Here is a 14,334-nt window from a genome sequence, read left to right as displayed (position 1 = left end):
GGAGTAAAGATGGTGAAGTAGTATGGGGCGCCTTAGCTTGGTTCATTCTTTGAACACAGGTAGATCAAACTCCAATTATTTTGAACAACTAGGAATATGATCTGAGGATTAATAAAACAATGTGCACAGCTGGAGGGAGAGAATGTGGCAGATGTGAGGTTTGGAGTCATGAACTGGGGGAGAGGAAAGTTTCAGGGCATGAAGGGGAGGGAACCCTTTTCAGGGAGCAAAGTCAGGGAAAGGAAAAGAGTGGGAGGGAGTGCAGTGAAAGGGATTGCACAATAAGCCAGGGTGAGGAGATCCCTTGGGTCCCACTGGGAGAGATTGTTCCCCTTCCTGGAGTACGTTTGGAAGAGCATATTTTTCCTCTCCAAGGACAAAAGGCCAGCTGGGAGCCATTCAGCAGCACTCAACAGCAGAGCCAGAGGTGTGCACAGAGGGCAGAAAACCTCCTAACAACTTTTCACTGTGAGCCACGGTAGGCTTAAACCTTTGTGTGTGGGCAGAGTGGCTGCTTTTCTGGGGCAGAACTGAGCATAAAGCAGAGACGTGGGAAGTCTGCAGATAACCTGGCTGCTGCTTTTGCTGTTTGCCACAATGGATTGAAGCCTCTGTGAGACTGCTTTTCTGGGACAGAACAGAGTAGGTGACTGAATCGCCCACAGATGGCCAATAACCTGGTTCCAGCTTTTCACTGTGTGTCACAATAAACTCTATCCTCTGTACATGTATTGTGCTACTGCTTTTCTGGGACAGGATGGTGCTGGGCCAGCCACAAGCCTCTCCGCCGTGGAAGGTGAGTGGGTCCCAACCTTGCCAGGCCCTTTAAAACTTGGAGTTTTGAACCCTAGCCACCAGCCAGAGATAAAATGAAGGAAATATCTGGTGCCAGGCATGCAAAATGGCTAGAGAACAGACAGCTTAAGGGTAGGGAACTGACAAAAGCCCAGGACATAGGAGATTGATTTTTCTGTGATGGCCTCCTGAACAGTGGTGGCCTGGAGTTCCTTGGGGACAAGAAGGGGGGGGTGACACCAACTTTCCTCTCCACCATTCCTCCCTCCTCCTCACCCACCAGCACAGTTAGACATCAGAGAGACACACAGTACCTCTGGCAGAGGCTGGAGTCCCCTACACTAAACCCTGCCCCACTACACCTGGCAGGGGAATCTATAAAAGGGAAAGTCCACTTGCTTTTTTTGTTTGTTTGTTTTGTTTTGTTTTTGTTGTTGTTGTTGTTTTATGTGTTTTAAGGGCAAGTCCCACTTGGGAGCCAGCCCAGTAGGCATCCCTCACAGAAGGCCAACACAAGCCTCCTGCATGTATCAAGTCTAAAGAATGCTCCAAAAGTTTAGCTTCTGGTGGAAATAGAACCAAGCTTGCTTTTTTTTTATCATCTTTCATTTTTTTAATTTTAAAATTTTCATTTTTCTTTTTCTTATTTTTCATTTCTTAATATATATCTATTTTTCTTTTTTCTAACTTCTTTTTGGTAACAGGCTTATAATTTTCGTTCATTTATTGGTTTGTTTGTTTCCTTCTCTTATTGTTCAGATCATGCTTCTTATGTTTTTCTCTTCTTTTTTCTTTCCTTCCTTTTTTTATCCCTCTTTCTTTTTTATTATTAAGAATCATGCTTATAACTGGGTGTTATATGCAACTAATGAATCATTGAAATTTACATCAAAAACCAGGGATGTACTGTATGTTGACTAACATAATAAAAAAAACATAAAATAAAAGAATCATGCTTATAGTTTTTTTTCTTTTCTGTTTATTTGCATTTTTCTTCCTTTTCCTTACACTTATCTTGAATCAGACTTTATTTTCTTTTCCTTTTTTTCTTTCTTTTCCAGGGTTATCTTGAGAAACAAATCAAAGTGCACCTAGTTAAAGGTCCCAACACTCCCCACTAAAAGCAAGGAAGAACTCTGTAGATGATGGACAGTGGGAAATAGGAGCCAAAATACAACAGCAGAGTGTACACAGCATACACCAGAAACACTTCCTGAAGTTTTTGTTGTTGTTCTTGGTGTTGCTATTATTGTTTTTGCTGGGTCTTTTTTCTTTCTTACTTCCTTTTCTTTACAAAATGCAGAGACAGAGAAATTAACCCCAAAAGAGAGAAGAGCACATAGTACACAGGGCCAGGGATTTAATCAATACAGATATAAGTAAGATGTCTGAAGTAGAATTAACAACAATTATAAAGATACTAGCTGGGCTTGAAAAAAGAATAGAACACTAGAGAATCCCTTATTGTAGATATAAAAGAACTAAAATCTAGTCAGGCCAAAATTAAAAATACTATTACTGAGATGCAGTCTCAAGTGGGAGCCATAAAAACAAGGATGAACAAAGTAGACGAGTGAATCAGTGATATAGAAGATAAAATGATGGGAAAAAGGAAGCTGAAAAGAAGAGGGAAAGAAAACTATTAGATCATGAAGGGAAACTTAAAGAACTCAGCCATTGCAAAAAGGGATATAATATTCATATTATATGGGTCCCAGAAAATGATGACCAGGAGAAAGGAGCAGAAGGTTTACTTCAACAGATTACAGCTGAGAACTTCCTTAATCTGGAGAAGGAAACAAGCATTCATTACCAGGAGGCACAGAGAACTTCCCTCAAAATCAACAAAAAAGGTCAACACCTCAACATATTACAGTAAAGTTGGCAAATTTCAAAGATAAAGAGAAAATCCTGGAAGCAGCTCAGACAAAAAGTCCTTAACCTAAAAGGGTAGACATGTAAAGCTGGCAGAAGACCTGTCCACAGAGACCTGGTAGGACAGAAAGGACTGGCATGATATATTCAATGTGCTAACTGGAAAAAATATGTAGCCAAGAATATTTTACCCAGCAAGGCTGTCACTCAGAATAGAAGGTGAGATAGTTTCCATGACAAACAAAAACTAAGGGAATTTGTGAACAGTAAACCAACCCTGCAAGAAGTATTAAAGGGGATCCTTTGAGCGGGGAGAGAGCCCAAAAGTAATAAAGACCAGCAAGGAACAGAGAATCTACAGGAACAGCAACTTTACAGGTAATACAATGGCACTAAATTCATATTTTTCAATAATTTCTCTGAACATAAATACTCCAATCAAAAAACATAGGATACCAGAATGGATAAAAAAAAAAAGACCCATCAATATGCTGCATAAAAGATACTCACTGTAGACCCAAAACATCAATAGAAAGCTGGAGTAGCCATCCTTATATGAGACAAACTAGATTTAAACCAAAGACTGTAATAAATGAAGAAGAACACTCTATCATAATAAAGGTTTCTATCCAACAAGAAGATCTAACAATTGTAAAAAGTTTATGCCCCTTAACTTAGAAGCAGCCAACTATATAAACCAATTCATAACCAAATTAAAGAAACACATTGATAATAGAACAATAGTAGGGGACTTTAACACCCCACTCACAGCAATGAAAAGATCATCTAAGCAGAAGATCAACAAGGAAACAAGGGCTTTGAATGACCCACTGGACTATATGGATTTAACAGATATAGTGAAATCACTTCATCCTAAAGCAGAAGAATACACTTTTTGAGTGCACGTGGGACATTCTCAAGAATAGATCACATAATGGGTCACAAATCCAGTACAAAAAGATCATACGATGTGTATTTTCAGACCACAACACTACAAAAACTGAAGTCAAACACAAGAAAAAATTTGGAAGGACAACAAATACATGAAGGTTAAAGAAAATCACACTAAAGTATAAATGAGTCAACCAGGAAATTAAAAAGAAATTTAAAAAAATACATGGAAGCAAATGAAAATGAAAACACGGTAGTTTAAAACCCTTGGGGTGCAGCAAATGCAGTCGTGAGAGCGAAGTATATAGCAATACAGACCTTTCTCAAGAATCAAGAAAAGTCTCAAATACACAACCTAATATTACACTTAAAGGAGCTGGAAAAAGAACAGCCAATGAAGCCAAATCTAGCAGAAGTGAAATAATAAAGATCAGAGCAGAAAGCAATGATATAGAATAAAAAAATGTAGAAACACATCAACTAAACTAGGAGCTGGGTTTTTGAAAGAATTAAGAAGATTGATAAACTGCTAGCCAGACATATCAAGAAGAAAAGATATGGACCCAAATAAAAACATGAATGAAAGCAGAGAGATAACAACCAACACTGAAGAAATACAAACAATTTTAAAAGAATATTATGAAAAAATATATGCCAACAAATTAGGCAATCTGGAAGAAATGAATAAAATCCTAGAAACATATACACTACCAAAACTGAAACAGGGAGAAATAGAAAACCTTAACAGACCCATAACCAGAAATGAAACTGAAGCAGTAGTCAAAAAATTTCCCCAAAAATTTCCCAACAAACAAGAGTCCAGGGCCAGATGGCTTCCCAGGGGAATTCTACTAAACATTTAAGGAAGAATTAATACCTATTATTTTGAAGTTGTTTCAAAGGATAAAAATGGAAGGAACACTTTCAAACTTGTTTTAGGAGGCCAGCATTACTTGATCACTAAATCAAAGACCCCACTTGAAAGGAAAATTAGAGACCAATATTCCTGAACAAGGATGCAAAAATTCTCACCAAGATACTAGCTAATAGGATCCAGCAATACTTAAAAGGATTATTCACCATGATCAAGTGGGAATTATTCTTGGGTTGCCAGGGTGGTTCAAAATCCACAAGTCAAAAAAACAAACAAACAAAAAATCCACAAGTCAATTAATGTGATACACCACATTAATGAAAGAAAGGACAAGAACCTTATGATTCTCTCAATATATGGAGAAAAAGCATTTGACAAATACAGAATACTTTCCTTATAAGAGCTCTCTGCCATGTATGGATAGAGGGAACATACCTCAATATCATAAAAGCCATACATGAAAGACCCACAGTGAATATCATCACTGGAGAAAAACTGAGAGCTTCCCCATTAAGGTCAGGAACAAGACAGGAATGTCCACTCTCATCACTGTTGTTCAGTATAGTACTAGAAGTCCTGGCCTCAGCAATCATAGAAAAAAAAGAAGCCAAATGTATCCCAGTTGGCAAAGAAGATGTCAAATTTCACTCTTAGCAAAAGACATGATGCTCTATGTAGGAAACCCAAAAGACTGCACCAAAAAATTGCTAGAACTGATACAGGAAAGTTGCAGGATATAAATCAATGCACAGAAATCAGTTGAATTTCTATACACTAACAACAAAGCAGAAGAAAGAGAAATCAAGGAATGGATCCTATTTACAATTGTGCAAAAACCAGAAGATACCTAGGAATAAAGCTAACCAAAGAGTTAAAGGATCTGTACACTGAAAACTATAGAACACTTAGGAAAGAAATTCAGGAAGAAACAAAGAAATGGAAAAACATTCCATGCTCATTGATTGGAAGAACAAGAATTTTTAAAATGTCTATGCTATGGAAAGCAATCTACACATTAATGCAATTCCTACAAAATACTACCAGCATTTTTCACAGAACTGGAACAAACAATCCTAAAATTTGTAAGGAATGAGAAAAGGCCTGAAATAGCCAAAGTAATGTTGACAAAGAAAAGCAAAACTGGAGCCATCAGAATTCTGGACTTCAAGCTGTATTACAAAGTTATAATCATCAAGACAGTTGGTACTGGCACAAAAACAAGCACATAGATCAATGGAACAGAATAGAGAACCCAGAAATGGACCCTCAGCTCTATGGTCAACTAATTTTTGATAAAGCAGAAAAGAATATGCAATGGAAAAAGGACATTCTCTTCAACAAATGTTGTTGGGAAAATTGGACAGCCAACATGCAGAAGAATGAAACTGGATCACTTTCTTACACCAAACACAAAAATAAACTCAAAATTGAAGAAAGACCAAAATGTGATACAGCAATCCATCAAAACCCTAGAGGAGAACACAGGCAGCCACCTCTTTGATCTCAGCCTTAGCAACTTCTTGCTAGACACATCTCCAAAAGCAAGAGAAACAGAAGCAGAAATGGAACTATTGGGATTTCATTGGGTTAAAAAGCTTTTGCACAGCAAAGGAAACAGTCAATGAAACTAAAACGCAACATGGGAGAAGATATTTGCAAATGACTTATCATATAAAGGGCTTGTATCCAAAACCTGTAAAGAACTTATCAAACTCAAGACCCAAAAACCAAAAAATCCAGTCAAGAAATGGGCAGAAGACATGAACAGACATTTCTGCAAAGAAGACATAGACATGACTAACATGAAAAAATGCTCAACATTACTCAGCATCAGAAAAATACAGATAAAAACCACAATGAGATACCACCTCACACTGGTCAGAAAGACTAAAATTAACCACTCAGGATGAAACAGATGTTGATGAGGATATGGCTAAAGGGGAACACTTTTATAATGTTGGTGGGAATGCAAACTGGTGCAACCACTGTGGAGAGCAGTATGGAAGTTCCTCAAAAAGTTCAAAATAGAACTCCTCTATGACCCAGTAATTGCACTACTAGGTTTTTATCCAAAGGATACAAACATAGTGATTCAAAGGAACACATGCACCCCAATATTTATAACAGCAGTGTTCACTGTAACCAAAATATGGAAAGACCCCAGATGTCCATTGATAGATGAATGGATCAAATATATATACATACATATATATATGTATTATATATTATATTTTAGATACAATATAAATATTAAATATAATATATATTGGAGATATATATATCTCACATCTTTTTATCCATATTCTATATATATATATATGATATACATGTGATATATATTATAAATAATGCAATATTATATATATAATGGAATATATATAATGGAATATTACTTAGCCTTTAACAAGAATGAAATGCTGCCATTTACAATGACGTGGATGGAACTAGAGGGTATAATGCTAAGCGAAATAAGGCCATCAGAGAAAAACAAATACCATATGATTTCACTCTTATGCGGAATTAAAGAAACAAAACAGATGAACATAGGGGAAGGGAAGAAAAAATTAAAGAAGATGAAAACAAGAGAGGAAGAAAACCATAGGAGACTACTAACTCTAAGAAACAAATTGAAGGTTGTTGGAGGCAAGGTGGGTAGGAGGATCAGATAATTGGGTAATGGGCATTAAGAAGGGCACTTGATGTAATGAGCACTGGGTGTTATATGCTAATGATGACTGAGTAAATTCTACCCCTTAAACTAATAATACAGTATATGTTAGCTTAAGTGAACTTAAAGCCAAGGAAAGGCAAAATCAAGAATACTTAGTAGAGTGAGCAATATATAAATCCTAAGTATCTGAGGTAAGTATGTTAAATTAATTAAATAAGGAGGCAATTAGACTGATGTGGCTTGAACGCCATGGAGTCCAGCCTAGATAAGCAAAGCAATATCTAAGCCTATAAATGCCTCGAAATGATGAAATCGAAATGCTAAGGACAACTGATCACTAATAGCCAACTAGGCTTTAAGCTCTAGCCAATGAAATAATTTATTTGCTTCTGCATTTCTCTATATAAGTTTTGTCTTTGGCTCCTGTCAGTGGAGTGTGCCTAACCACTTCCAGTTTGGCACTGCCTCATTCAAATCCATTTTTGTTCAAATGAACTCAACTTTTTAAATATGCTTCACTTTATCTTTTAACAATTCTAGTGTCAAAAGAGGAAAATGAAAGAGAACTCTAATGGCCCAAGGAGCAAACAGGCGTAGGTATCCACTGAGCCTCTTGAGCTCACTACTTTCTTGCTGCCTCTGGAGATCCTGGGTAAGTCTCTCTCAGATCCCTAGCTTGGAAGATTTTGTGTTATGAGCTGTCAGACTTTATTTGAGCATTACTTTTTCTGAACTGGGTCTGGAAACTGGCCAGGGTCAGACTGGGTCCAAGGTTGAAAAGGGACTGGGTACAGTGTGAGGCCTCCAGTGAGTAAAATTTTGTTTTAAGGGTGAACAAGTATCTTACCAAAGATAATCTCAAATTACAGTGGCCACAGTGGAGAAATTTTAACCTAGATAAACTTATCCATTTATGAAGTGCCCTAGAGAAAAAGGGGCTACAGCCTAGAAGTCACTATAAATGGTAGAGGAAAAATTGTTTTCCCTCCTCTATGGTTTGTGGTGACAAGGATGAGACCCACTGGGAAACCCCGCTTGCTCTGGAGCCCGCAGACAGGATCCTGGGAAAGATGGCAGAAGCTGGCAAAGAGTGAGAATTCTTACCAAAGTCAGCTCTCCCATATCTTTATTTGCGTAGTTCCTGGTCAAGAGAGAAAGGTAAAATCTCACATTGTCCCTTTTTCTCCAAATTCAGATTGATGGGGGAAAATGGTAAGAATTAGATCTTTGAATTGTGGTTTGTGAATTTTCTTTCTGGCACCCACTTGTTATCAATCATTTTTCTTCCAGGGACAGATATTGCCTTCTTGTTTGTCTTGTTCTGTGTCCTGAGAACTTGTGTTGGCTTTCTGCCTGTCTGGGGCATGCAGGTCCTTGTGTGCACAAGTAGCTCAACTGTGAGGTTGGGGCCCCAGAAATATGGTTGAGCATAAGTATGGGTTGCATGCTATATGTGGCTAGGGTTCTACTGACTGTTGGAGCTCTCAGGGGAATTGTCTAAGGCCTTCTTTCTTTTGGTTATTTTTGGGAGTGCCTCTGGTTCTTAAGAGGGTAGTATAGGTTGCATTCTCTTTGGGTAAGGCCTTTTGCACCCATGGGAGTGTCCAATACTGCCAGAAATATTTACTGTTTGTACCATCTAAAACCTGACAAGACATTCAGAGGATTTTTTGAAAAGTAGCTCTGTGTTCATAAGCTGGCCAGATTGGAAGTTGATATTCATAGCTGGATAATCAACTTTTTTTTAGGTCTTCTTCCCTAACTTAAATGAAACTACCCAGAGGAAAATAACATTCTGGAGCTACGGTGGAAGGATTTACTGAAACACAGCCTTTTTCCTAAATCCCCAACATCCCCTACTCATCTCAAAAGGCTTGCAGGTATTGTAAAAGGTATCAAATTAGGAAACAAAAGCCCTACTTGGAAAAACATGCACCCTTTCTCTGAGCTCTTAACAAGTAAATATTCTACCTGGTCTTCTCTACAAACCTAATACCATCTTTTGAAATGCAAATTTCAGGGAGGTAAATATTACCAGAAGAAAAAATGAAGAAAAGCTATTGGAAATTAGGTGAATAAAAAAAAATCTTAAAACCCCTCTCCACAAATATCAGTAAAAAAAGATTTAACCATCTGAGCAGGTAAACTTACCTTATTCCATATGCCAGAAACACAATTTGTATCCAAATGACCTTTTATAAACTAACGAGTTTTTTTATTTTTTTAATTTTATTTTTATTTTTTAATTTTTTAAATTTATTTCTATTTTTTATTATCAGTTCATAAACTAATGAGTTTTGTATAACTGTACCTATCTCATGGAGAACATTTTACAACAAAAGCTATGAGATCTCTGCTGTGTGTGTATATTTATGTATGTCTGTATGTTTATGTGTGCTTTTTGGTATATGTCATAGATGTGTGATATTAACTACCTCCAGGTGGTATTTAAAAAAAATTAATTTGTAAAGTGCTCTATTTGCTGTACTAAGAAGGACATATATAGCAATAAAGGCCTACCTCAAGGAGCAAGAAAAATAAATAAACAACCCAGCCTCACACCAAAAGGAGCTAGAAAAAGAACAACAAATAGCCTAAAGCCAGCAGAAAGAAGGAAATAATAAACATTAGAACAGAAATAAATGATATAGAAACAAAAAAACACAGAACAGATCAATGAAACTTGGAGCTGGTTCTTTGAAAAAGTCAATAAAATTGATAAACTTCTAGCCAGACTTATCAAAAAGAAGAAAAGAAAAGATCCAAATAAGTAAAATCACAAGTGAGAGAAAAGAAATAACAAACAACACCAAATAAGTACAAACAATTAGGAGAATATTAAGAAAAATTATATGCCAACAAATTGGGCAATCTGGGAGAAATGGATAAATTCCTAGAAACATATAAACTACCAAAATTGGAACAGGAAGAAATAGAAAACTTGAACATACTGATAGTCAGCAAAGAAATTGAACCAGTAATCAAAAACCTTCCAACAAACAAAAGTCCAGGAGCAGATGGCTTCACAGGGGAATTCTATGAAATATGTAAAGAAGAATTAATACTCACCCTTCTCAAACTATTAAAAAAAAACAGAAAATAAAGGAAAACTTCCAAATTCATTCTATGAGGCCAGCATTACCCTCATATCACAACCAGATAAAGATGCCACTAAAAAAGAGAACTGGAGGCCAATATACCTGATGAAAATGGATACAAAAATTCTCAGTGAAATACTAGCAAAGCAAATCCAACAGTACATTAAAGGAATCATTCACCACAATCAAGTGGAATTTATTCCTGGGTTGCAAGAGTGGCTCAATATTCACAATTTAGGGAATGTGGTACATCATATTAATAAAAGAAAAAATAAAAGATTTATGAACCTCTCAATAGATGCAGAAAAAGCATTTGACAAAGTACAACACCCATTCATGGTAACAACCTTCAACGAAGTACGTTTAGAAGGAGCATACCTCAATATAATAAAGGCCATTTATGAAAATCCCAGTTAATATCATCCTCAATAAGATAAAACAGAACTTTTCCTCTATGGTCAGGAATAAGACAGGGATGTCCAGTCTCACCACTGCTATTTAACACAGTACTGGAAGTCCTAGCCATAGCAATCAGACAAAAAAGAAATAAAAGTCATCCAAATAGGCAAGGAAGAAGTAAAACTTTCATGATTTGCAGATGGCATGATACTCTATATAGAAAACCTGAAAGACTCCACCAAGAAATTGCTAGAACTGATAAATGAATTTAGTAAAGTTGCCAGAGACAAAATCAATGTAAGAAAATGGTTGCATTTCTATACACCAATGAAGCAGCAGAAAGAGAAATTAAGGAATTAATCCCATTTACAATTGCAGCAGAAGTCATAAGATACCTAGGAATAATCCTAACCAAAGATGTGAAAGACCTGTACTCTGAAAACTATAAAACGATGATGAAAGAAAAGGAAGAAGACATAAAGAAATAGAAAGACATTTCATGCTGGTGGGCTGAAAGAATATTGTTAAAACGTCTAGACTAACATAATATAATAAAAAAATTAAAATAAAAAATAAATAGAAAAAAATAAAAAGAAAAAACAGGTCATAAACCCCCCCCCCAAAAAAGTCTAGACTACCCAAAGCAATATACACATTTAAGGCGATACCTATCAAAATGCCAACAGCATTTTTCACAGAGCTAGAACAAAGCATCCTAAAATTTGTATGGGACCAGGAAAGACCACGATTGCCAAAGCAACCTTTGAAAAGCAAAGCAAAGCTGGGTTTCACAATTCTGGGCATCTTTATATTACAAACCTATACAGGCATAAAAACAGACACATAGATAATGGAACAGAACAGAAAATTCAGAAGTATGTCCACAATTATATGGGTCAATTAATCTTCAACAACTACTTCAACAAGTAAGAATATCCAATGGGAAAAAGACAGCCCCTTCAAATGGTGTTGGGAAAACTGGACAGCAACACACAAAAGAATGAACAGGGTCCACTTTCTCACACCATACACAAAAATAAATTCAAAATGGATTAAAGACCTAAACGTGAGACCTGAAACCATAAAAATTCTAGAGGAGAACACAAGCAGTAATCTCTAAATTTGGCTTTAGCAACCTCTCACTAGATATGTCTTCTGAGGCAAGGGAATCAAAAGCAAAAATAAAGTATTGGGACTTCATCAAGATGAAAAGCTTCTGTACAGCAAAGGAAATAATAATAATAATAATAATAATAATAATAATAATAATAATACACTAAAAAGCAACCTGTGCAATGGGGGAAGATATTTACAAATGACATATCTGATAGAGTTAGTATCCAGAATATATAAAGCACTTTTGCAACTCAACAGTATACATACGGCCAATTGACACACGAAGATGCTCAACATCAACATCACAGGGAAGCCACTGTGGAAAGCAGTATGGAGATTCCTTAAAAAGTTCAAAATAGAACTCCTCTATGACCCAGTAATTGCACTACTAGGTATTTACCCAAAGAATACAAAAATACTTATTCAAAGGTATTCAAGCACACCAATATTTATAGTAGCATTATCTACAATTGCCAAATTATGGAAACAGCCCAAGTGTCAATTGATGAATAGATAAAGAATATGTGGTATGTATAAACAATGGAATGTTATTCAGCCATAAAAAAGAATAGAATCTTGCCATTTTCAACAACATGGGTGCACTAGAGAGTATTATGCTAAGCAAAGTAAGTCAGTCAGAGAAAGACAAATGCCATTTGATTTCACTCATATGCGGAATTTAAGAAACAAGATAAACAAGTAAAGGGGAAATAAAAGAGAGGGGGAAACCAAGAAACAGATTTTTAACTATAGAGAATAAACTGATGTTTACCAGATGGGAGGTGCATGGGACAATGGGTTAAATAGGTGACGGGGATTAAGGAGTGCTGTTGTGCTGAGCACCGGGTGTTGTATGGAACTGTTGAATCTTTAAATTGTATATCTGAAAGTAATATTCCACTGTATGTTAGCTGACTGGAATTTAAATTTAAAAAATTTTTAAGTACTCTATTTAATTGACTTAATGAAAGGTAAGCACTTCCATAAATTAAGTATATTCACAGGAATAAAGAAACTACCCCCAATTTTTTTCAAATTCATGTCATGCATGACAATCTTTAGAAATGAAAGCTAGTTTAATTTTGTTGATTTAATTAAAATTAACATTTCTTCACTGTTATCAGCATTAAATAAAGTGGAGACTTACATCTGTAAGTCTGCCTGGGTGCACTAGTCATAAGTTCATGCTATCTCTTTACAAAATTTGTCAGTTTAAGATGATGGCTAGCAGTTTAGTGTTTGGGGAAATTTTCATGAATAAGCTAAACATAATTATTAAGAACAGGTATATTAGATGTAGCTAACAGCTTATCAATGAACTTTATTTATTTAAACATTTTTATTTATTTATTTGAGAAAGAGAGAGTGAGTGTGCACACAGAGTGAGAGGGAGAAGCAGACTCCCACTGAGCTGGGAGTCCAATGCAGGGCTGGATCCCAGGACCTGGGGAACATGATCTGAGCCAAAGGCAGATGCTTAACCAACTGAGCCACCCATGTGCCCCTATCAATGAACTTTGTTAACAACAATTATGTTTTATAGTATGGCTACATACAAGTAGTTTCCAAAATCTTTCTGGTAACCTGAAGCCTTAGAGTTACACTAAATTAAGTTAAATGATAGCTATCCAGTGAATAACTAGATCATTTCCAAATAAGACAAAATACTGATACGTTAATTAGTGAACACCATTTCGTCTAATTTTGGCTTCTTATTACAAAAGAAGTAAAGATATTTGGTTATATCAATTAAACTTGTCTTATGACATGTTGAAAAATTGGCTATGAGGAATAATATACTTCTAAATTATGAAATATATTCAGGAACTTACAATCCACAAAATGCTAGTGTAACAGACAGTCCATAGTTGCTTACTTCTTAGTTTTCGCTAGAGATTAGGTTTCATAAGGGTTAAGAATTCTATTCAACATAAATAATTCAAACTACTAGAACTAGTATGGTTATAAGGAAACCACTATGTATGAAAAGTGGTTTTACAAAAGGAAAATATATTTTTTTGGTAAGAAAAGCTATGAAGAAAATATTTTTTGTTTGCTTCTTTGATTTGTTAAAGGGAACAAAGAGAGTAGTTTTGCCCTAAAGTAGACTGACTGGTTGTTCCAGAACGAGAAAGAAGGAAACCTGCATGGATAAAATGGTTGTGGAAAAGAAATGTTGAGAAAGGAATCTGAGTGTGCCCAAGCTGGCTAAGACTGGAATTAATGTAAGTTTTTTTTCTTTTTTTTATGTTCAGTTAGCCAACATATAGTACATCATTAGGTTTTGATGTAGTGTTCAACGATCCATTAGTTGTGTATAACAAACAGTGCTCACCACAACATATGCCTTCCTTAATATCCTTCACCTGGTTACCCCGTCTCCCTTACCCTCCCTTCTGTAACCCTCAGTTTCTTTCCCAGAGTTCAGAGTCTCCCATGGTTTGTCCTCCTCTCTGATTTCTTCCCATTCAGTTTTCCCTCCATTCCCTGGTGGTCCTCCACACTATTCCTTATGTTTCACATATGAGCGAAACCATATAATAATTGTCTTTCTCTGCTTGATTTATTTCACATAGCATAATACCATCCAGTCCAACCCATGTCTATGAAAATGG

This window comes from Ursus americanus, chromosome X (assembly GCF_024610735.1).
Source record: "Ursus americanus isolate L20-20 chromosome X, mUrsAme1.1.p, whole genome shotgun sequence".
Classification (NCBI taxonomy): Eukaryota; Metazoa; Chordata; class Mammalia; order Carnivora; family Ursidae; genus Ursus; species Ursus americanus.
This window is presented reverse-complemented; position numbering follows the sequence as displayed.